The following is a 23,397-nucleotide window of genomic DNA, read 5'->3' on the forward strand; positions in this document are numbered from 1 at the left end:
CTTTTGCAGGCCATTAGCAGGGAACTGAATTGGAAGTAGAGCAACCAGGGCTTGAACTGGCACCCATATGGGATGCCAGCACCACAGGTGGCAACTTTACCTGCTATACCACAGTGCTGGCCCCATAAAAGTTCTTTTTGGGGTCAAGTATTGTGGTGCAGTGGGTTAAGCCAGCTCTTGGGACAGCTGCATCATCTCAGAGTGCTGGTTTGAGTCCTGGCATCTCTACTGCTATCCCACTTCCTGCTAATGTGCACCCTGGGAAGCAGCAGATGAGGGCTCAAGTGCTTGGGCTCCTGCTACCCACTTAGAAGTCCCGGATGGAGTTCCTGGCTCCTGGCTTTGCAGGCATTTGTGGAGTAAACTAGGAGATGAAAGATATTCTCTCTCTCTCCCTTTCCAAATAAATGAGTAAATAAGTAAATGAATAAATCTTTTTTTTAAAAGTTCTTTTAATATTCTGGATACAAATCCTTTATCAGATACATGTTTTGCACATATTTTATCCCAGTCTATTGATGGTATTTTTATTTTATTGGGGTCATTTTTTGAAACACAAAGTTTATAAACTTAATAAGGCACAAATGATCCTTTTTTATGGCTTGTGTTTTGGAGCCATAAAGATTTACACAAGATTTCTCAAAGCATTTTGTCCTGTTTGTTTATAGGAGTTGTGTAGTTTCAGCTCTTAAATGTAAAACTATGACCCATTCTGAGTGAGTTTTATCCATAATGTGAGAGAAGAATCCAAGTCCATTTTATTGTGTATGCATATGCCCTGTTCTCATCCTGTTGTTAATAAGTTTATCCTTTCCACAGTAAATTTTCTTCTGTTGAAAATTAATTTACAATGAATAAAGGTTTTATTTCTAGACTCTCAGTTCTGGATGATCGTTTATATACTGATAGTTACACCAATAGCACATTGCCCTGACTACTGAAGCTTTATAATTAAAGCTTTGAAATCAGTCAGTGCACATTCTTTTATTTCTTCTTTCTACTTCTTTAAAATTTCCAAATAATTTCTTTTATTTTTTAAATATTTATTTTATTTATTTGAAAGGCAGAGTGAGAGAGAGAGAGAGAGAATCTTCTGTCTACTGGCTCACTCCCCAAATGGCTGCAATGGCTGGGGCTGGGCCAGGCCAAAGCAAAGGAACCAGGAGAGACAGACAGACAGAGGGATTCTCCACTTGCTTGTTCATTCCTCAAATGACCGCTCACTGGGTCAGGTTGAAGCCCAGCACTCCATCCAGGTCTCCCACATGGGTAGCAGGGGCCCAGGGACTTGGGTCATCTGCTGCTGCCTTCCCAGGCACATTAGCAGGTAGCTGGATCAGAAGCAGAACAGCCAGGAATCAAACTGGCACCCATAGGGGATGCCAGTGTTGCAGGTGGCCATTATACCTGTTATTCCATAGCACCAGTCCTTTCTTCCATATAAATTTTAAGATCAGCTTGTCAATTTCTACCAAAAAGGTGTGTTGAATTTTAACATATGGCTCCTGTAGATCAATTTAGGGAGAATTGACATCTTAAAATTTTGAGACTTCCAGTCAATGAATATTTCATGTTAATTTAGTAGGATCTGCCTTTGGATTTGATTTGCTTTTCTTTTCTAATTTCCTAAGGTAGACAGGGTTAACACTTTGATTTTTTTCTAATACATTCACTCAATGCTGTAAGTTTCACTCAAATTACTGCTGTCATTGCATCCTACAAATTTTAAGAATTTGTACTTAATTAGTTCAAAATAATTTAAAATTTCTCTTGAACTTCTTTCATCTCTGTGTTATTTAGAACCATATTGTTTAATCTATAAGTATCTGGGGATTTTCCAGTTATCTTTCTGTTATTGATTCCTAGTTTAAATCCATTGTGCTAAGAATATACTTGAATTACTTCTGTTCATTTAAATTTATCAAAGTTTGTTTAATGGCCCAGAATGTGGTCTATCTGGGTGGATGTTTCATGTGAACTTGAGAATAATGTGTGTTTTACCTTGGTTGGATGAGGTAGTCTATAAATGTCAATTAATCCAGTTATTAATGGACTCAATTCAACCACAGCCTTATTGATTTTCTGCCTGCTGAATCTCTCCATCACTGAAAGAGCTGATGTTTCAGCTAGAATAGTGCATTTGTCTGTTTCTTTGTGCAATTCTCTCACTTTTTGCCATGCATGTTTTGCCACTCTGTTAGCTGCATGCGTCTAGAGATTCGTAGTCTTACTTGGGAAATGTCCCAGTTATCACTGGGGATTCCTATGTGTTCCTTTCTTTATCCCCGTTACATTTTCTTGTTCTGAAGTCTGCTTAGTTGGAAATCAGTATCATTACCACAGCTTTCTTTTTTTTTTTTTTTTTTTTTTTTTTTTTTTTTTGACAGGCAGAGTGGACAGTGAGAGAGACAGAGAGAAAGGTCTTCCTTTTGCCGTTGGTTCACCTCCAATGGCCGCCGCGGCCGGCGCGCTGCGGCCGGCGCACCGTGCTGATCCGATGGCAGGAGCCAGGAGCCAGGTGCTTTTCCTGGTCTCCCATGGGGTGCAGGGCCCAAGCACTTGGGCCATCCTCCACTGCACTCCCTGGCCACAGCAGAGGGCTGGTCTGGAAGAGGGGCAACCGGGACAGAATCCGGCGCCCCGACCGGGACTAGAACCCGGTGTGCCGGCGCCGCTAGGCGGAGGATTAGCCTAGTGAGCCGCGGCGCCGGCCCACCACAGCTTTCTTTTGATTAGTGCTACCAAGGTATTTCTCTCTCTGCACCCCTTTAATTTAATCTGTATGTGTCTTTATATTTCAAGTTGGTTTCCTACAGGCAGCATATAGTTGGGATTTTAAACAATCTGTTACGACAGTCTCTGTTTTATGGTTTGTGTACTTAGATAATTCACATTTAAAGTTATTTCTGATATAGTTAGATTAATATCTATCATATTTATAATAGCCTCTTATTTGTTGTGCTTATTATTTTCTCCTTTTTAAAGTTTCCCTTCTTTTTCCACCTTGTCCAGTTTCTAATGAGCATTTTATATGATTCAATTTTCTCTCCTCTTTTGCATAGCAACTAAGATTTTAAAATCCCTTCAGTGGTTATTCTAGAGTTTATAATATGTGTTTACAACTAATTTAAATCCACTTTCAAATACGTCTGTATTGGTATATTCTCAGTTCTTCCTTCTCATTCCTTATTATATGATTGTCATTCACTTACCTAAATTTCATAATCACTTAATGCACTGTTACTATTATTTGTCTTAACAAATACTTATATATGAGGTCAACCACGAGTAAGAAATAAATAAAAGAGTACTAATTTTTACTTCAATTATTCCTTCTCTAATCTCCCTTTTATAGATCCGAATTCCTAACCTATGTCGTTTTCCTTCTCTCTGAAGAGTTTCTTTCAGCATTGCTTGCAGGGCAGGTGATTAATCACCCTCCGTTTTTACTGTTGGTTGATTACTTCTTGGTGTTACTTTCTTTCAGTCTAAAGAACTTCCTTCAGTATTTCTTGTGAGATGCATCAGCTCATAAATCATGTTCTCAGTCTGGTTATCTATTTCGCTTCCATTTCTGAAGGATAGTTTTTCTGGGTATAAATTCTTGGTTGACAGATGTTTTTCACCACTTTGAATATGTGTCATTTTACTGCCTTGTGGTATCTCTTGTTTCAGAATTAATATGTTATTTAATTTCTATCATTTTTATTGACTTCTAATTCCCTAAATGTTTCAACATAGTTTCTTTTAGTTCCTCAAACACAGTTTTTGTTTGTTTGTTTGTTTGTTTGTTTGTTTTACAGGCAGAGTGGACAGGGAGAGAGAGAGAGACAGAGAGAAAGGTCTTCCTTTTGCCCTTGGTTCACCCTCCAATGGCCGCTGCGGCCAGCGTGCTGTGGCTGGCGCACCGCGCTGATCCAATGGCAGGAGCCAGGTGCTTCTCCTGGTCTCCCATGGGGTGCAGGACCCAAGCACTTGGGCCATCCTCCACTGCACTCCCGGGCCACAGCAGAGAGCTGGCCTGGAAGAGGAGCAACCGGGACAGAATCCGGCGCCCCGACTGGGACTAGAACCCGGTGTGCCAGTGCCACAAGACGGAGGATTAGCCTAGTGAGCCGTGGCGCCGGCCTCCTGTTTTTCTTAAACCTGGTTTCCTCGAGCCACACTTACGCCTGCCTAGATTAGTGTTGGGCCTGAGACTGGTCCAAGGTTGTAACCAAATACTAGAGCCAGTAAGATCTACATGCCAGTCCTTGCATGTAGATCTGCGCGAGAACTGGGGCGCTCCATCGGCCAGGGCTGTGTGGGTGGCTTGGGCAGCCCCAGGTCTGCAGCTCCTGAGTACATTTGGTTAACCATGTACAGAGTTTGTCAATCTCCCTGTGGCTGCCTCACTCCCTGTTAAATCCCACCTCGTCGGAGTCCATTGATTGCTCTGTAATTTTAGCTGCTGGCCCTCTCTGCCCCTGAGATCACCACTTAAACCACTACTGGTCCAGATGAAGCAAGCGCACTCTGGCAGTGACAACACACGCTGGTGTGCACAGCCTGGCCTGCCCCGTTTCAACTGTCAAACAACAGAGCTGAGCGTAGAGGCGGGGAGCAGCTCCAGGCAAGAGCACCTCTGGTTCCTGCCCTCCTCCCTCTCAGTTCCGAAGCTTTCATGAACAAGCCCTTCTCAGTGTGTGGCATGCCTTCTGTCAGTTTCCAGGGAGATGAAATGGTTGTGTTTGACAGTTTAGAACAAGCATTGTGGTTGCTTTTTGAGGAAACGCTTTAACCACCTCTTCATACTCTCATGCCGGAAGTTCTTCTCTGAGCATCTTGATGTTGTCTTTCCCAAGCCTGGAGAGAGCATGCGCAGGAGAGGGTGAGCGCTCTGTGCAGAAGGTGGCCTGGGCCGGACCCTGTGAGAGCAATGGGAATGGGACAGGGTGATCTCTGCGTTTCCTTTCACCTTGAAAATGTTACGTTTCTAACTGAGTTCAGAATCCAGCTAATAATTTCACACAATTGGATCTAGAAAAATTCAATGATCTCAGAAGCTGGCTGGGATTGTGGTAGAGTGAGTTAAGCCATTGCCTGCAAGACCGGCATCCCATATGGGCAGCAGTTCGAGTCCTGGCTGCGATACTTCTGATCCAGCTCCCTGATAATGTGCCTGGAAAAGTAGCAGAGGATGGCCCAAGTACTTGGGCCCCTGCCACCCATGTGGGACTTGGATGGAGTTCCAGGCTCCTGGCTTCAATATGCCCCAGTCCTGGTTGTTGTGGCCATTTGGGGAGTGAACCAGCAGATGGAAGATCTCTCTCTCTCTCTCTCTCTCTCTCTCTCTCTCTTTCTCTCTCTGCCTTTCAAATACATAAACACTTTATTTATTTATTTATTTATTTGTTTATTTTTATTTTTTTGACAGATAGTTAGACAGTGAGAGAAAGAGACAGAGAGAAAGGTCTTCCTTCCATTGGTTCACCCCCCAAATGGCCGCTACTGCTGGTGCTGCGCTGATCCGAAGCCAGGAGTCAGGTGCTTCCTCCTGGTCTCCCATGTGGGTGCAGGGGCCCAAGCACTTGGACCATCCTCCACTGCCTTCCTGGGCCACAGCAGAGAGCTGGACTGGAAGAGGAGCAACCGGGACTAGAACCTGGCACCTATATGGGATGCCGGTACCGCAGGTGGAGGATTAACCAAGTGAGCCAAGGCTCTGGCCCCATAAACACTTTTTTTAAAAAGATTTATTTATTTATTTGAAAGGCAGAGTTACAGAAAGGCAGAGGCAGAGAGAGAGAGAGAGAGAGAGAGAGAGGTCTTCCATCTGCTCATTTACTCCCCATATGGCTACAGTGGCTAGAGCTGTGCCTATCTGAAGCCAGGAGCCACGAGATTCTTCCAGGTCTCCCACATGGGTGCAGGGGTCCAAGGACTTGGGGCCATCTTCTACTTCTTTCCCAGGCCATAGCAGATAGATGGATCAGAAGTGGAGTAGCTAAGACTCAAACTGGCGCCCATATGGGATGCCGAAACTTGCAGGTGGTGGCTTTACCCACTATGCCAGAGTGCCAGCCCACCATAAATAAATAAATACAATTTTTTGAACTGATGGTTAGTTTCTTTCTAAAAATTTTTTAAAAGATTTATTTTATTTATTTGAAAGGCAGAGTTATAGAGGGGGAGAGAGAGAGATCTTCCATTGCAAGTTTGTCTCCTAAATGCCTGCAACAGCCAGAGCTGGGACAGGCTGAAGCCAGGAGCCCAGAACTATATCTGGGCCTCGTATATGGGTGGCAGGGATACCAGTCCTTGAACTATCACCTCCCAGGGCGCACATTAGCAGGAAGCTGGGTCATCGAGGCACTCTGATGTGACAGTAGTTTAGCCACCGCACCGAATGTCCTCACAGAGTGGGAGGCGGACATCAGCCCGCAGTTACGATGCTTTCATGCTGCATCAGAATGCCTGGGTTTGATAACCTGGGTTCCAGCTCCTGACCCCTGTTTCTTGCTAATACAAGCCCTGGAAGGAAGCAGTGATGGCTCATAAAACTGGGCTCCCGCCACTCATGTGGGACACCATAGGAGCTTGAGTTCCCAGCTCCTGGCTTCAGCCTGGTCCATCCCAGTTTGTGGTCATTTGGGGAGCGAACTAGAGGTTAGGATATTCTCCCTCTCCCTTCCCCTCCCTCTCCCCTTCATCCCTTCCCCCTCCCCTTTCCCTCCCCTCCTCCTCTCACCTCTCCCTCTCCCCTTCCCCCTCCCCTCCCTCTCTACCTCCCCTCCCCCTTTCCCTCCCTCTCTCCCCCTCTCCTCTCCTCTCCCTCTCCGTTCTCCCCTCCCCTTCCCCCTTCCCTCCACCTCTCCTGCTCCCTCTCCCTCTCCCCTCTCCCTCCCCCCTCCCCTCTCTCCTCATCTCCCTCTCTTCCTCTCCCTCTCCCCTCTCCCTCTTCCCCTCTCCTCTATCCCTCTCCCTCCTCCCCTCCCCTTTCCCTCTCCTTCTGTCTCTGTCTCTCTTAAGTTCAAACAAGCAAACAAACTTGGTGATGTTCCCTGACAGCTTTCGATGGTGGAAGAGGCCCCCACAGTACAACTGCCAGCAGCTTTCTTTTGTCCTTGCTGCTTTGAGGGGCTGCTTGGCTCCACCATCTCTGGGGCTGAGACTATTTGACTTCTGGCCCCTACTTATGTTCCTTATTTCCTTGTTTATTATACCAGTAGCCACGGCATTGTAAGTGACTCTCATACGGATGCATTTGTATGCTTGAGAAAGCACCAGCAGTAGGGAAAAAGATCTGTACTTTCCCTTCTAAACACTTTATGAACTGTAAAATAGCAGCTATAAAACATTAATTTCATGATTCCCAGAGAAGCTAACTCTACCCTTATTTTATTATACTTTCTGGCAACTCATTACTCACTGTATGGCCTTTAAACATTTTTAGGAGAAGTAATGATACAGCTCTTTGGTGGATACCCTTGATTCTCTGATGCCTTTTCTTTCCCTGATCCATAAAGGTAGGATTAAGAAATTTGTGACAGTAAAAACAATATGTCACACAAGGTGGCATCAGGTACTGTGTCTCCCAGAGGCCCTCTGGAGGGGGTGGGGGTAGAAGGAAATCCCACATCCAAGGCCTAGGGTGGTCCCTCACAAGCTTGGGTCCTACTGGCCACATCCCCCTGAACCATGGTTCCCCTGCCTATCCTATGTTGGGGGGGGTGGAGGTTGGGTTCCTTGGCTTCTTCGAGCTCCGAGCTCCGAGTCTCTGGTCGCATCCAAGTGGGGAAGGCACTCTTGCCTCTGGGCGCAGAGGACAAAGTCGTCGCTCGTGTCCTGCTCGTCATGCTTCCGTAGGACTGAGGTTTGCAAATTCCATGAAGGAGGTGCATGGCTTTCTCAAATGCCCTCTGGGAGGCCCTCCGCTCCAGCCCCACTTGTCAATAGCAGCTCGGAACACGGGGCTCTTGGGATCTCATAGAAAAATGTCTCATTCCCCACATGTTCATGGAGGTGGGCAGACGGTGTGGCTTCAGAGCGATTACCCTCTGGGGTTTGCTTGCTGTGGCACAGCTGGCCACTCTTCCGACCCCCCGCAGCTGTTGGATTTGTTCTTCGCAAGGCTCTGGCTTTGGGGACGATACTGCCCTTCCTCATGGAGCCTGGGAGAGTCAATACTGAACGCTGGGGCATCCACATGTTGGAACTGCTAACGGTAGGAAGAGGGACAGCGGGGAATTCCTGTGATGGAATACAGAAACCCTGGAACAGTCAGGGTTGCCACCTTGCCCTGAGGGGACCAAGAAACAGGACCCGGATTTAAGTTACGGTGGAGAGCAGTGAGGGAATAAATGGGAAAACGAAGTCAGAGACATCAGGAGGGAGCAGGCCGTGAAGCTCAAAGATGGCTCAGGGAGAAGGTAGCACACCTCCTTCCTGTGCCCTTCAAGCCTGCTTCCCACCCAACACTCTCCTCCACCGGGCACCCTCACGCCACCCCACAGGAGACAGCAACTCACCACACAAGTGTCCCAGTATTCCCCTCCCAAGATGTCTCCCCAAACCCTCCACTGTCACTTATCTCCCTATGTCATAGAGAAAACAAAACAGGGACCCGCCTCCACTTTCCTCCACTGCCTTCAGCTTTGTCACCCTCTCCCTGGTTCTGAGACTTTGAGGCTTTTCTCCCCCTACCCCACCCCCCAACTTGTGCGCTCCTGTCCTTCCTGCCTCTCTTAAAAATTGTATTTATTTATTTACTTGAAAGGCAGAGAGAGACAGAGAGATCTCCCATCCTCTGGTTCATTCCCCAGATGCCCACAGGGCCAGTACTGGGCCAGGCCAAAGCTGGGAGCTGGGAATTCAGTCCAGGTCACCCCCATGGATGGCAGTGACCCAAGGACTTGAGCCATCACTGCTGCCTCCCAGGGGCCGCCTTAGTAGGGAGCTGGGATTGGAAGCACTGACATGGGGTGTGGACGTCCTAACCACTACATCAAATGCCTTCCCCAGCCTCAGGCTTGCTCATCACCTATTAGGTGTGCAGTTTAGTGTTTGACTTGTTCTTGCAAACTAATTCCTGTAGCCATTGGGGAAAAGGAAGTAGGGATGTTCGTCCTTCCTGTGTTCCGGGCTGGCTTACACAGCCTGGGGCCCATCAGTGAATGTCTACTAAGCCTCATCTTCCCACACCCGAACATGGGAAAGATCATCTCTGCCCTGTCTCTTCTCCACCATGGGCTGAGAGCAGGAGAGGCACAGGTGCACACGCTGACCCCTGAGCTTCTACAGGTCTCCTGTGATCCTGAGGGAGGCGTTCTGTGAAGGCAAGCACAGCAATTCAGAGACAACCCCATAAAAGCCGTAAGAGATGGTTGGTGGTGATGCTGTGAACTGGCTAGCTGTTCAGAAGGGCTACAGGACAGCTGTTTCTCTGCCCCATGGAATAGGTGTATTTGGACCCAGAAACATGAGGACGGGAAGTGAAAACGGTGTGAGAAACAAGGATTGCGTGGCATTCGGTGAGAAAATCAGCAGTTCCTTAGATGGATCTCAGCCTTGCCAAACCTGTGAAATGATACGGTTGACAATACCACAACCATCAGCAAGAACACGCACATATGGCGGTATTACAGTAGCAGCTACAGGTCTAAGCCCTTGAAACACACACTCTCATTAAGAGACTCAGAACAACCCCACGCTGCAGGAGCTGTTACCACATTTTAGTGATGCAGAAATGCACTAACTTACCAAGGCCACAGCTGACAAGTCAGCGCCGGGGTTCAAACCCAGGCCCGTGGGTTCCAGAGCCTGTGCTTAGACCCACTAATGTCTTAGCCCTGGCAGGGGCGGGTGAGCGTCTGCAATTGCTTTAGAAGCGAAAGGCTTGAGAGTGCCACCGTGGCGCAGCGGGTTAAGCCACCGCCTCTGATTCCAGGAAATCATAAGAGCACTGGTTGGACTCCCAGCGGCTCCACTTCTGATCCTGCCGCCTGCTACTGTGCCTGGAAAAACAGTGGAAGATGGCCCAAGTGCTTGGAACCCTGCCACCTACGTGGGAACCTGGACTGAGTTTCAGGCTTCTGCTTAAGCTTGGTGCAACCCCAGCCATTGCAGCCATTTGGGAGGTGAATGGGCGAATGGAAGATCACTTTCTCTCTGTCCCCCCCCCCCCCCCCCCCCCGTGACTTTGCCTTTCATTTAAATAAGTAAACCTTAAAAAGTGAAAAGGAATGAAGCCTGCAGGGTAGCAGTATGATGTCATTTACAATGGTAGGTAGCTCTGCTGCCTCTAGCGGGCAGGGCAGGTGTTACATCAGATAACCTCTCTGAGAATGAGAGGCCCTCCCCTCCCTCTGCCATACCCGGCTGACTGCAGGGCCTGCCTTACTTGCTGCAAGGCCAGCCCTCACACTCGGGTGAGGCTGAGTGGAACACCACCCACCCTGACCTGCTCCAGAACAGGGCTCCCAAAGGCAAGACACGGGGGTGGGGGTGAAAGCCCAGACGAGGAGGGCCAAGGCGGCAGCCCACAGCTTAGACTCCTAGGGAGGTGGAGGGAGAACACATTGGGTGGGCGGCACCAGAAGAAAGGACACCAGGGAACAATCACTAATGGTCGCCCACTGTTTCCATCGATGCGGGGTGGGGGTGGGGGGTGTCCTAATATGTCACAGGAGAATTATGGGCTCATCAAGAAAGGGCTAGGGAGGGCTCCCCAGGAAGGTGCTGTCAGTCAAGCAGAGCCCCACACAGCCAGCCGTATAGAAAAGCTGGCGTCTGGCCACAGCCAGGGCGCACCGGCCTCTGGTGAGAAGGCTGTGCCCAGAGGGTGTGCAGGGACGGCCTTGGGCACGGTAGAACTTAGAAAGTCAGAAAAGTACCGAGAACGAGCTCCCCTTTATTTTCTGTCTCCCAGAGATAACAGCTGGAGTCCGTCTCCCAGGGGCGCCCCACTAGACGCCAAGGCCCCGATGGATGCCCGGCTTTCCGGGCTATGCAGTGGCCGGAGTGAGGGGGGATCAGGGCACGGGGCGTAGGGGGCGCAGAAGCCCGACCCCTCCGCAGACTAAGGAAGCCGCAGCCCCGCCCCCGCCCTAAGCTCCCGGGAGGGCGGACTCAAGTCGCCACGAGCCCTCTGGTGGCGCGCAGATCCCCGAGGGCGCCGCTTCCACTTCGGCGCCGCTGGGGTTGGTGCGACTCGCCTGGCGGCGCGGCGCGGCGCGGCGCGGGGCGGCAGGAGTTGCAGGCGGCCTCGGGACAGCTGCGAGCCCGCGGGCGGCGGCGGGGCAGGTAGGCAGGTGCGCGGGAACGTGGCGCCCCAGGGGAACGCGGGGGAAGGCTGTGGGTGGGCGCTCCCCTGCCCCTCGGACTGGCGCTGCCTGCCCGCTGCTGTGGCAGCCAAGAGCAAGTATGTGCGTGTGCAGCCTGGGGCGTTCATGGCGGGGAAGTGGGGGTTGTCGCCCCTGGATGGCGAAACTGGGTTTGCTGACTTGCGCAGCCTGGTCTGGCCTATGCTGTCTCCCCTCAGTTAACCCCTGTGGCTCAGTACCCCCAAGGGCCACTGCAGGGGCCCCAGAAGGGAGCTCAGGGTCCCTCCCAGCTAGGGCCAGGCCCTACAGACACCGAGGAGGCCCAGGTGGTCAAGTGACTTGCCCAAGGTCCCAGGTCTGGAAACCTAAACTCCTGCCCCTTAGGCAGGAGCTGGTGTCACGTGTGCCAGGACAGCGGCGGCCGCCCTGTGACCACGTGCAGAAACAGATCCCAGAGGCAGGAATTCAGACACGGAGAGAAGCCCCCCTGCCCCCACCCCCCCACCCCCCGAAGTCGAGCTGCAGCCAGGAAATGGCCTCCGGGGCTTCACTTCCGCCCCCGCCCCTGCCTGTGCTGTGGTCAGCCTGGCAGACTCAGCCCCCTGCGCCCCCTGTGGCCCAGATGTGCGTGTGCGCACGCGGGAGAGCCCTCTGTCCCCTTCCACAGAGCCGTTATGGGCTCTGCCTGCTTCTGGCTCGGTGCAGGACACCAGGAAGACAGAGTTTAGTTCTGTGTGACTCCAGGGAGCAGAGAGCCCCGGAGGGGGGCAGCAGTGCCCAGGGGTGGCAGAGGTCAGAGGAAGACCCTAACCCACGAACCAGTGAACTCGCTTCTGGAGCGAACCAGCATTCACCAAAGAGCGTTGTCACCCGGCTGCGGGCACAGGCACGTGATGCCAGGGCGGCTTTCTACATGGAGGATGGAGGTGGGGTTTGAGGGTGCAGGTGCATGGCCCTTTTCGGGTGAGATGAGCAGGCGCGATCTCCCCGAGAGGTGTTTTGCCACCAGAGCTGCTCTGTCCATGTTTCAGTAGGAAATGGGAGGCTTCACGTGGGACCTCAGCCATCCCTTCCCCTCTTGGTACCGGGTGGTAGAATGCAGGAGAGTTGGGAGCGGCCGAGTTCCTTCTGGAAGGACCGGATCCGGATGACATTCTGGACTTGGCACCTAGGCTAAGCCTTGAAGAGGAGGCCCGCATGAGCAAAGTTGCGGATGTGGGATGTACCCAGGAACAAGGGAAAACGCAGTGGGAGACATAGAGAGGAGTGCTGGCCGGGTCAGCTGGTGGAAGGCTGTGGGTGTGAGGCTGGGGAACTTGAACTCTGCTGTTAGGCTGGGGAGGGGGTTGCCTGTGGATTCTAGAAGGGAAGCCATATTCCTGGAGCCGGGTTCCCAGGGACTTGTGGTCTCCAGCTGCCTGTGGGCTGCAGCATCGTGCAGGAGGTTGCGGGAGGAGAACCTGGGAAGGGCTGTGTGGGGCTAAGTGTGTTGGATTGGTGGGAATGGAGGGAGAGGAGGGCAGAGGCGTTGCCAAAAGAAGTGGGGGGAAGGTGAGCTGCTATACGGGGCCTCCGTTAGTCAAAGACCTCCAAGATGGATATGCAGAACAGTGTTGAATTCTCCCAGGGCTGTTTCAGGTCCTCCCAGCCAAATCAGGTCCTCTTTATTTTATTTAATTTTTTTAAGATGTATTTATTTATTTGAAAGGCAGAGTTACAGAGAAGCAGAGACAGAGAGAGAGAGAGGGAGAAGTCTTCCATCTGCTGGTTCACTCCCCAAATGGGCGCAGTGGCCACAGCTGGGCTAATTTAAAGCTGGGAGCCAGGAGCTTCCTCCAGTCTCCCACGTGGGTGCAGGGGCCCAAGGACTTGGGCCATCTTCCACTGCTTTCCTAGGCCATAGAAGAGAGCTGGATTGGAAGTGGAGCAGCTGGGACTCGAACCAGCACCCATATGGGATGCCAGTGCTACAGCTGGGGCTTTACCTGCTATGCCACAGCGCCAGCCCCAAGACCAGGGCCTCTTACAATGTCATAGAATCCCATGTCTGTGGACGGGTCTGCCATGTCCTACAGCTGGGGAGTCTGCAGCTTTGGAAAGTCACGCTCTTTGCCAGTGGTCGCTGGGTGGCAGAAATGGGCCCAGACCATGGGGCACCTGACTTGCGTCCTGCTTTCTCCCCTGACGTGTGGTAAGAGCCCCACGGAAAGCAGCCTCCAGCCTCTCCTATCCAGCAGCCTTGGGTGGTTTTGAAGACAGTTCCCAGCGTTGGATGGAGCCCTTTTAAGCTGATCTTCTCGTTTGCCTCCCCGCCCACCCCCACACACATGCGTGCACACGCATGCACACACACACACACACTCAGAAAATGTTTCTACCCCGCTCTTCCTTCTAGTGCTCACATCATTCCTTTGACTTCTCAAGTTGTTTCCTCCAGGAGAAATCTGAGAAAGCACAGTTGAGTTAGAGTCAGCAGGTGTCCCAAGTTCATGACTGGGGAGTCCCCAGGAGCCTCAGGGTGCGTGCGCTGCCAGAGCCCTACCCTGCAGACAGGGAGGACCAGGGAAGTGAAGGGTGCCGTGGGGGAGGGGGAGAAGAGGCACAGCAGAGAAAAGGGAAAGAGGGAACGTGGGATTTACGGCATGAACAGCACAGTGGCAAGGCCCGAGCTGTCACTGGGGATGTAACACTTGGGGCCCTGGCTCCCCAGTACCCAGAGAGGCGACACGGATACACAAGGTGGGCTCATTAAAGACAAGAGCTGCTGGCAGTACTTTGGACAGTGAAGCAGAAAATATTAATAATGATGCTGGGACCACAAAAAGCCAGGGAACCCTGGGAAAACTGGTCACGTTTGTGATAGCGTAAGCATATTATGTGCCAACCGTGGTCCACGGGCTTTACATATACTGGCTTGTTTAGACCTCACCACCACAGCCCAGCGGAGTAGGAACGGAGGGGCAAAGTGTCATGTTCACGGTCGCACAGTCAGGCAATGGTAGAAGTAGGGTTGGAACCCAGGCAGGCTGTCTCGGCGCCCGTGCCTTAAGCATCGCATTGCTGGGGCTCCCCTCTCCCCAACACAGAGAAGGGTGCCCTTGCCCCTCCGAGGGCTCTGTAGCTGGCCTTTGGGTCCACGTGGCGTGCTCCCTCTGGACGAAGCAGCTGAGGGGGCGCTCGGGAGGGCTTGCCCTCTTCCAACTCTGCACCTCGTACGGTGGCTGGGCTGGGCTTCTGGTCTCCCAGTTCTAATGCTTTCTTGCCTTGGCACTGCTCTGCCCTTTCCAAGTAGGCCGTGGAGGACTGGCTCAGACGTGGCAAGGACCTCTTGCGGGCCACTGATAGACTTGGGTTCCTCAAGGACCCTGGCTGCCTGGGACGGCCAGAGGGTGCGTTGTGTGACAGGGACAAAGTGCCAGTCTGAGGAGCAGAGAATTCTCTTTTGTGACAGATTGTTCTGGAAGCCCCGCCTCCTTGTGCCTGTTTGTTTTGGCCCCCAGCCCTGGCTTTCTCAGAATGCCAGCAGGGCGCTCTCTTTCCTCACCTGAGTGCAGACGCGTCCTGGACTGGGCCGCCAAAGGGAGGCACTCCGGGGCAGCAGCTCAGCGCTTGAGTGCTGGGCAGAGCCTGACTCAGGGACATGTTCCTGGCGCTTCTAGAGCCGCAGGGACATAGGAGCAGACAGGGCTGTCCCGTGGTTCAGATCCCAAGGGCCTCTGTCCCCACCAAACCTCGGCCGAAGAGCTCTTACTCTCCTAAAGACTTGAGGTGCGGCCCCGGAACTTGAGTGTGTTGTGGGGAGAATGGTGCCCTTCCCGGGGCAGGTCCCGCAGGGAGCCTGGATGGGTTCCCGGGGGAATGTGCATCCCGCGTTGGAGGAGAGGTGAGGAGAGGCCTTGCACACTTGCCAGGGCTGTGCAGGAGCAGCAGTGCTGGCTTCCTCCTGGCGGAGCCCGCGTGTGCTGCTCGCCAGGCGGCTTCCTCACGCCCCTTTACCCCACTACAGCACTGGGGCGTGGGAGACTGGCCACGGTGGCTCCATTACCAGCGCAGACGGGAGGAAAATCTCCTATTACCTAGGCGATTGGCTTATTTTCAACTTATTTACTTTAGAAATTGCTCAGTATTGAGCCCCAGGGATTTCGCAGCCGGCCAGGCTTCTGGTCAACACGCAGCTCCAGCACCCTGTCTGTCCCACGTAACCACACACCCTGTCCTGCTGGGATGGACGCTTGCGTTAGCGCCGATGAGGCGGGGCTGACCTCCTGAGCCCCATCCTGCACTTGGAAGTGGGGGTGCACAGAAATAGCCCAGGCATGACTGAGAACTGGGTGTGAATTCATTTGATCCCTCCAGCAGCCTTAGGAGATACGCACTGTTATCATCACTCTCCCATTTTACAGATGAGGGGTCAGGCTCTGAGAGGTTGAGTGGTTTTCCCAAGGTCACACAGCTGTGAAGAGACTGAGCTGGGATTTTAACTCAGACAGCCTGGTGCAGTCCCTGCGGCCATGTTCTCAACCTTTCCTCTTCCTGCCGTGTATTTATTTGAAAGGCAGAGTCACAGAGAGAGAGAAAGAGAGAGAGAGGATCTTCCATCTGCTCGTTCACTCTCCAAATGGCTGCAGATGTTGGACTGAGCCAGGCCAAAGCCAGGAACCCAGAACTCCATCCTGGTCTCCCACATGGGTGACAGGGGCCAAGAACTTGAGCCATCTTTTGCTGCTTTCCTGGGCGTATTAGCAGGGAGCTGGATTGGAAGTGGAGCAGCTGGGACTCAGACGGGCGTGCATATGGGACGCCAGCATCACAGGCAGGAGCTCAACCTGCTAGGTGACAACGCCAGCCCCTTCCTGCCTCCTCGGCATGCCTAGCCCCGGGCGCAGTTCTGACCCTCCGCAGTCACATGCCCTTGAACCTAAAGCTGAGCTCTTCCTTCCTCAGTGAGATGGGAAGAGCTGCCTTCCGGTCCATCTCAGGTGCACTAAGGGATGGGGGAAGGCGGGATGGTCCAGGTGCCCCGGTCATGGTGGCTTTGGCTGTTTCAGAGTTTGCCGGTGAGTTCTGCTGCCTGGATTTGTGGGTCCTGGTTGCACCTGTGCTTCCCGAGCGTCCCCGGTACCAGCAAAGGGTCTGCAGGGGATCTGTTTAAGAAGGGAGGGTGTGGTCCCCGCCACCAGGCATGCACCGTCCTGTTGGGGGATGTCTGCCTGCTGATGCTGCCGTGACAAAACGTGATAGACTGGTGGCTTAAAGACAGAACTTCACTTTCTCATCGTAGCTCTGGAAGCCCGAAGCCTAAGATCCCAGCGCTAGCTTGGTGGGTTTCTGGGGAGGGCTGTCTCCTGGGCTTGGAGACGGGCATTTTGTGGCTAGGAGAGAGTTCAGAAGCCTCATCCCATCATGAGGGCCCCACCCCCAGGACCTCATCTAAACCTACTCCCCTCCTGCTCAGGAACTTCATCCAGGTCTCCCACTTGGGGAGCAGGAACTCAAGGACTTGGACCATCATCCGCGGCTTCCTAGGCACATTAGCAAGGAGCTGTATGGGATGCGGAGCATCCGAGACTTGAACCAACAGTCAGTTTGGGATGCAGGTGTTCTAAGCAGCAGCTTAACCCTCTGGACTACAGTGCCTACCCCTAGTGGAACTCTGGACTGGAGCCTTAGGAGATACGCACTGTTATCATCACTCTCCCATTTTACAGATGAAGGGTCAGGCTCTGAGAGGTTGAGTGGTTTTTTATTTTTTATTTTTTATTTTTATTTATTTGCTTGAAAGTGTCCTCCTCTTTTTTTTTTTTTTAAGATTTACTGATTTATTTGAAAGGCAGAGCTAGAGAGAGAGAGAGAGAGAGAGAGAGAGATATCTTCCATCTGCTGGTTCACTCCCCAAAGGCTACAACAGCTGAGGCTGAGCCAGGATGAAGCCAGGAGCCAGGAACTCCATCCTGGTCTCCCACAGGGGTGGCAGGGGCCCAAGCACTTGGGCCATCTTCCACTGATTTCCCAGGTGCATTAGCAGGGAGCTGGATTGGAAGTGGGGCAGCTGGGACTCCTACTGGCACTCCAGTACGGGATGTTGGCATCACCGGTGGCAGCTTAACCTGTTGCACCAAAACACTGGCTCTCAAAATATCTTAATTGCATACCATAGATAAGCTGCTAATGGAATTTACCAAACTGCTAAATTAAGCCTTTTAATAAATTATATACATCCTATAAAAAGGTCATAGATTCCTCCCCAGGCTGGGAGGTGGCAAATCCGTGGTCCCTGTCTCAGTTCTTGTTCTTGAGCTTGGTCGGCTGTGCTTGTCAGCCCCTCTTGGCATCTGGCGTTTACTCAGGCCCAGGCCGTTGTTCCTGGCGCGTGGTTGTCCTGGTCATGGGTCCTGCCTGGAGTCTTCCCTTTCTCTCCGACAGCTATCCTCCCTCGTGCTTGTCTCTTCCGTGGTGGCCCCTGTGGCACGTTTCCTGTCACTGGTCATTAACCTTCCCCACGGACTGCGCCAGCCCCTGCTGTGTCTGTAAGCACTCAGGCTTGGGGTTCTGGCTTCAGTAGGTGGACTTTACCTCTGGGATTGAAGTCCACTGGGGAGCCAGCGAGAGACCCTGCAGATGTTCAGCTAGGTCCCATGCTTAATGATAAGAGAACCCACCAAGTACCTGCCACTGTTTCCAATCTAGGTCTAAGCTTCTCTGTTTTACAGATGAGGAAACTGAGGCTCACAGAGGTTAAACAACTGGTTGGGGTCACGTACCCAGGCCTGGTTTAGACACCTACGTCATGAACCTCATTCATGCTGTTGAACCCCTGCCCCAGAATGGCTTTCTATAAAGGGTTGGAGCCCTTGGATTATGGAGTCTGTCTGGCAACCGAGCACTGTGAATGCAGCTGTAAAGTCGGACCAAGAATCTCCCAGCTCTGTGCTGGGTACACACGGTCCAGACACACGGCGGTGGGGAAAGCCAGTTAAAATGTCTGATGCGGAATTTCTTTTTCAAGAACACAGTTTTTTGTTTTAAAGATTTATTTATTTTATTTGCAAGTCAGAATCACAGAGAGAGAGAGGGAGAGACAGAGAGAAAGAGAGAGATCGAGATCCTACATCTGCTGATTCACTCCCCAAATGGCCACAATGGCCAGGGCTGGGCCAGGGCAGAGCCAGGAGCCAGGAGCTCCATCCTGGATTTCCACGTAGGGGCAGGCGCCCAAGGACCCAGGCCATCTTCCCTTGCTTTCTCAGGCGCACCAGCAGGGAGCTGGATCAAAAGTGGAGCAGCTGGGACTTGAACCAGCGCTCATATGGGATGTCAACACTGCAGACTGTAGCTTAACCTGCTGCGCCACAGCGCTGACCCCCAGGAACACAGTTTTAACACAGGAGTGGCCCCCTTTCTTGTGGAGGATATGTTCCCAGAACCCCCCATGGATGACTGATAGTGCATGTGGTACTGAAGTTTGTAGCCAAACGCTATAGCCGAAACTTTTGCAGGTTGAGCTGTGACAGCAAAACTAGCACAGATTTCTTGTGGAAACCTGGATCGTGTTCTCACAGAGTTCAGCAACCTCAGCATGTGATTGTTTTTCTTTCCTTATTGAGAACTTGCAGCTTTTCACTTACAGGAAGTGCTTTATGGTTTCTCTTCGGTTTATCCAAATTGCCAGCCTCATTATTGCACTTTAGAGTAGAACTTGAACAAAGCATTGCAACATCTCGACAGTTAGCCAGATAACTGAGACAGCTACTGAGTGATTAGTGGCCGGGTAGTGTATGCAGCGTAGTTACACTGGACAAAGGGATGATTCATATCCCAGGCAGGAAGGTAACATGGGATTTGTCATGCTACTAACAACTGAATGAACTTTAAAACTTAGCACTTGTTTATTTCTGGAATTTTCCATGTAGTATATTTGGTACACAGTCAGCTGAAACCATTGAAAGCAAAACTGCAGATGAAGGGGGGACTTCTGTACATTGAATTACACCTTGAATTAGAAGCAAAGACATGAAAAGAAATTGCTAAATCAAAGGAGTGTTAATGAAAAAAGAGTACTCGGTGCCCACTAAATAGCCACATATAGCAAAAAAATACTAAAAGCATTTTATACGCACTCAAACAAACCCCTATTTACTAGAGTTAGAATGAAAAGCTGTAATTTGTACTTATAATCAGATTATAACATGCATTCTGTCTTAATTTTCTGGTATTTTAGGGATTAAGTCAATGTGTTTTAATGGGATGTTAATACCAAAAAAAAAAAAAAGAGAGAGAGAAACTAAAATGCATCAATAGACGCTGATTGAACACCTACTGTGTATAGCCCATTGTACTGAGAGAGAGAGCTAAGGACACAATACGTCTTTGGAGCAGACACAGAGTGAAGCGGGGCAACCTCCCGACAGCATTTGGGACTTTTGCCAAAGATATGGGACAGGCCATGTGTGCCCTAGGAAGAAAACGGGCTTTGGAGAGTGGTTGGCCACGTAGGTGGGAACTGAGCGGGGTCTTGAAGCATGGTGGATTCAGCAGGTGGGTGGTGGTGGGAAATCCCAGAGGACTGTTCCTTGAGGTCTCCCAGTGCGTCTCAGTAGCCAGTATCTGAAGACAGCCGTAAATGAGCCTTAACCTGCCCGTTATTTTAAGGGCCACTCCCTCCTCCTGCCTACCGTCACTGATTCGGTGTACAGTCTAAAAAGATGGGAGACTTCTCCCAGCAAGCAGCCAGGGTGCGAGCCTTCCTCGCTCATCTAGCTAGGATGTTGCCTAGAATAACACAGCTGGCCCCGCCTTGGGACAGACACTGTATGGGTTCTACAACCGGTGTGGATTTGGGTGTGTGTCATGCGGACCGTGGTCCATTGGGATGGAGGGAGGTGGTGTTCATACCCCTGTAGATAGAAGGCGCTGGAGAGCTGTCAGGTGGAGGCAGCAGGGCCACGCTCCCAGACTCAGCCTCTTCTTACAGTCTGACTTACCAGCAGAAGTGAACACAAACAGGAGGAGGGGAAGCCTGGGTGGGGAGCTCTTTGAACAGCAGGCCCCCTTTTGAATCTCGCCTGCCTGCTGTTGGGTTTCCCTGCAGCCCTGGTTGAGGGCCAGAGGCAGCTTAACCCAATTCTGCCGCATCCTAGGCCTGGCAATGGTGGTGAGTCCAGACCTCCTTGGCCCCGCCTCTGTGCATTCAGCCCCAGCAGCCACACAGGCCCCGTGCAGCCCCTGGAGCCCCTGGGGCTGGGCAGCCGCAGAGGCACTTCCGAGGAGAGGCCGACTGGCCTGACAGCCACGGCTGATCTCCTCCCTGGCTCAGATGACCATTGTTGATGGCAGTTGGCCTGTGAACTCCAGGCCGACGGGGCCCAGTGAGTGCACCTGACTAAGGACAGAAGTGAAGTGACTCAGCCCTGCCTCCTGTCTGAATGCAAACACCAGTGTGATTCATACCCGGATGCCCTTCTCTGAGGGCCAGGAACTGGCAGCAGGCTGACTTAGGGAGCCCAGGTGTGAGGCGAGAAGAGCGCGTTCTGGGCTCGGTGGCTCAGTGTGCTTGCGCGTTCGGGGTTCGTTGGCTCGCTGTGCCTGCCTGCTCTCTGGGCCTCACCCGCCCTGCGTGTCTCTCAGGGCTGGGATAAGGGTGGAATGAAACAGTGGAAGTCCTTCTCGAAGACAAAGGCTTTGACGCGGCAGTTGCTCACCTTTTGCCGCAGCCTCGTGGCTGTCATTCGTTCGTCAGGTTGGGCTGAATTCGCCGTTTGCTCTATCATAAATCCACTTAGGGTTGGCTCTGGCTCGGGCCTGGATGATTTTTCTCAGGAGAGTGAACAGCACAGAGCAGTGAGGGGATGGAGTCTTGGCTGCTGCTCGTTGGTCCAGTGCCCACCAGCCTGCCAAAGCTCGACTCTCAGGAGGAAGTGGGGTGAGGTCTTGGCTGTCTAGGACCCAAGGGAGCCTGGGCTATGCTTCCATGCAAACCAACAAAGAGGACCCCCCACCTCTCCCAACACGGAGAGGGCATTGAAGTGTGCAGAGCGGAAAAATAGGGCCTTGACCTTTTCCAGAAACAATAATCGCATTGTCTGCTGATATTTAGAGTCCGGCTGCCTTTGTCAATATTTGCCCAGAGGTGTGGAGGGTGGAGAGAAAGGGTAAGAGGAGGCCGGTGTCGGTGAGTCAGACGCCCATGGACTTGACTTGGTGCCGCTTCAAGTGAACCCTGGTTCACAGAGTGCCTGTATGCCCAAAGCCCTGTGCGATGAGTCGGTGCTATTATTATTTTCCTTAACTTAGAGGTGAGGAGCTGAGGACCGGCCAGAGGTCACACAGTGAATAAGTGCACAATCTGAATTGCAAGGCAGGCACGTGGTCTCCAGCACGCACTGTCATAGCAGAGTGAGTGTGCACCCTAGTGAGGGTCCTGCGTGTTGATAACACTGTTTGCAGTTTACCCAGAAGCACCCAGGCTCCACCCCCTTAATCTTTTTTCTTCTAAGATTTATCTATTTCAAAGACAGAGAGAAAGAGATTTTTCCATCTGCTTTTTTTTCACTCTCCAAATGGCTGCTACAGCGTGGCTGAAGCCAGAAGCCCAGAACTCCATCTGGGTCTGCATCAGCAGGAAGTTGGATCAGAAGCCAGCACTTGAACTAGGCATTCCGTCCGATACGGGGCCACAATGCTCGCCCCTACTTTTGAATCTTTACAGCAACACAGTGCGGTATTAACACTGAGTATTACAGACCTAGTTGTGCGTGTTACGTGAAGTTATGAGTATGGAGACACTTAGTGAAGTGTAAAATGCTCTACAAACAGGACGTAATTATTGTCTCCAGTGTACAGGTGACAAACGAGAGAGGTCATGGAGCTTGCCCAAGTAAGCAGCAAATGGCAGGGCCAGGACTCCAGGCCAGGTGCTGGGGCTTCAGGAACAGTGTCCTTGACACCATCATGGAAAGCTTGACTCTGGACTTACTGTTCCCCTAAGACTGTCACCAGATAAAAATCAGGCAGAGGATCCAAGGGAAACTCAGCTAACTTTTCTTAGCCACATGTAGTGCTTTGGTTTTTCGCCTCTGTTTCTGTGCTCAGTAAAGCCAAGAGCAGAGTCACGGAGGGAGCTGGGTGGGGCCGGGAGCTGGGGTGGCAGCTGCTGCAGAGGGGTCATTTATGTGCTCCCCACTTCCAGGCAGAGGGGAGTCCCGGGGGTGGATGTTGGCAGGAGGTGGGGAGGACAGGCCGTGTTGCACTCCGGCTGGGCCAGCACGTATTTTATGACCCTATAAAACTGTGACAACAAATTATCTCAAAATTGTGAGTTCACTGGAATCCAGGGTACATCCCTGGGGCGTTTGTGTACACATGCAGTATTTCTTAAATAAACAAGTCATAAATATGTTGCTTAAAAGATCTTAGGCTTGATACTGGAGAGATAAAAAGGAAATACCCACTCAACATTGGCTCTGCAGTGCTGGTTCATAGAATATGAAAAAGCACCCCGAATTTTCCCTTAGAACTGAAGCAGAAGGAGTCACTCTTTACTGCTCACAATGATTTTCATCAGGATAAGAAATTAACATTTATTTTCCACACTCCAGATGCAGAAGCTATATGGGCAGTATTGATATGTTTTTGCTCCACATTCCTCATAAAACCTTGCATCAAGTGGCACTACCATATGGATTTTTAAGATGAAATCAAGGCTTCCAGAGATAAAATAGTTGGATTCAAGCTTGCCAGGTAGTTAGAGATGGTAGCAAGATACAAATGTAAGTCTGTCTGACTACAAATGTGTTTGGTTTTAAAATCTTTCTTCCTTTATTTTTATTTATTTGTAAGGCAAAGAGACAGAAACAGACACAGAGAGAGTTCTTCCATCCTCTGGTTCACCACCCCACCCCCCCCAAATGCCAACAACAGTAGGGGCTGGACCAGGACAAAACTAGGAGCTCGGAATCAGTCCAGATCTCCCTATGGGTCGCAGGGATCCAAGCACTTGAGCCCCCACAGAATGTGCCTCAGTAGGAAACTAGAATCAGAAGCAGAGCTGAGACCCAAGGCCAGACACTGCAGTACGGGACGTGGGCATCCCAAGGGT

The 23,397-nt window shown here is 51.5% G+C and overlaps 1 protein-coding gene across 8 annotated transcripts in view; it reads left to right on the plus strand.

The window, feature by feature from the left end:
- CRACR2A (calcium release activated channel regulator 2A) overlaps positions 1 to 23,397 on the plus strand; it is a 203,073-nt gene that overhangs the window by 45,431 nt on the left and 134,245 nt on the right. Inside the window, exon 1 of one of the 8 annotated variants that reach the window (XM_089303764.1) lies at positions 11,089 to 11,291. The exons of 6 other annotated variants lie outside the window; for them this stretch is intronic. The gene's annotated coding sequence lies outside the window, so the exon portion shown is untranslated. Of the gene's footprint in view, positions 1 to 11,088; positions 11,292 to 23,397 lie in introns of those variants that run through there. One more of the 8 variants, XM_008259684.5, reaches the window with a different exon arrangement.

Source organism: Oryctolagus cuniculus, chromosome 9 (genome assembly GCF_051225735.1).
Source record: "Oryctolagus cuniculus isolate XC-2025 breed Fujian yellow rabbit chromosome 9, ASM5122573v1, whole genome shotgun sequence".
NCBI lineage: Eukaryota > Metazoa > Chordata > Mammalia > Lagomorpha > Leporidae > Oryctolagus > Oryctolagus cuniculus.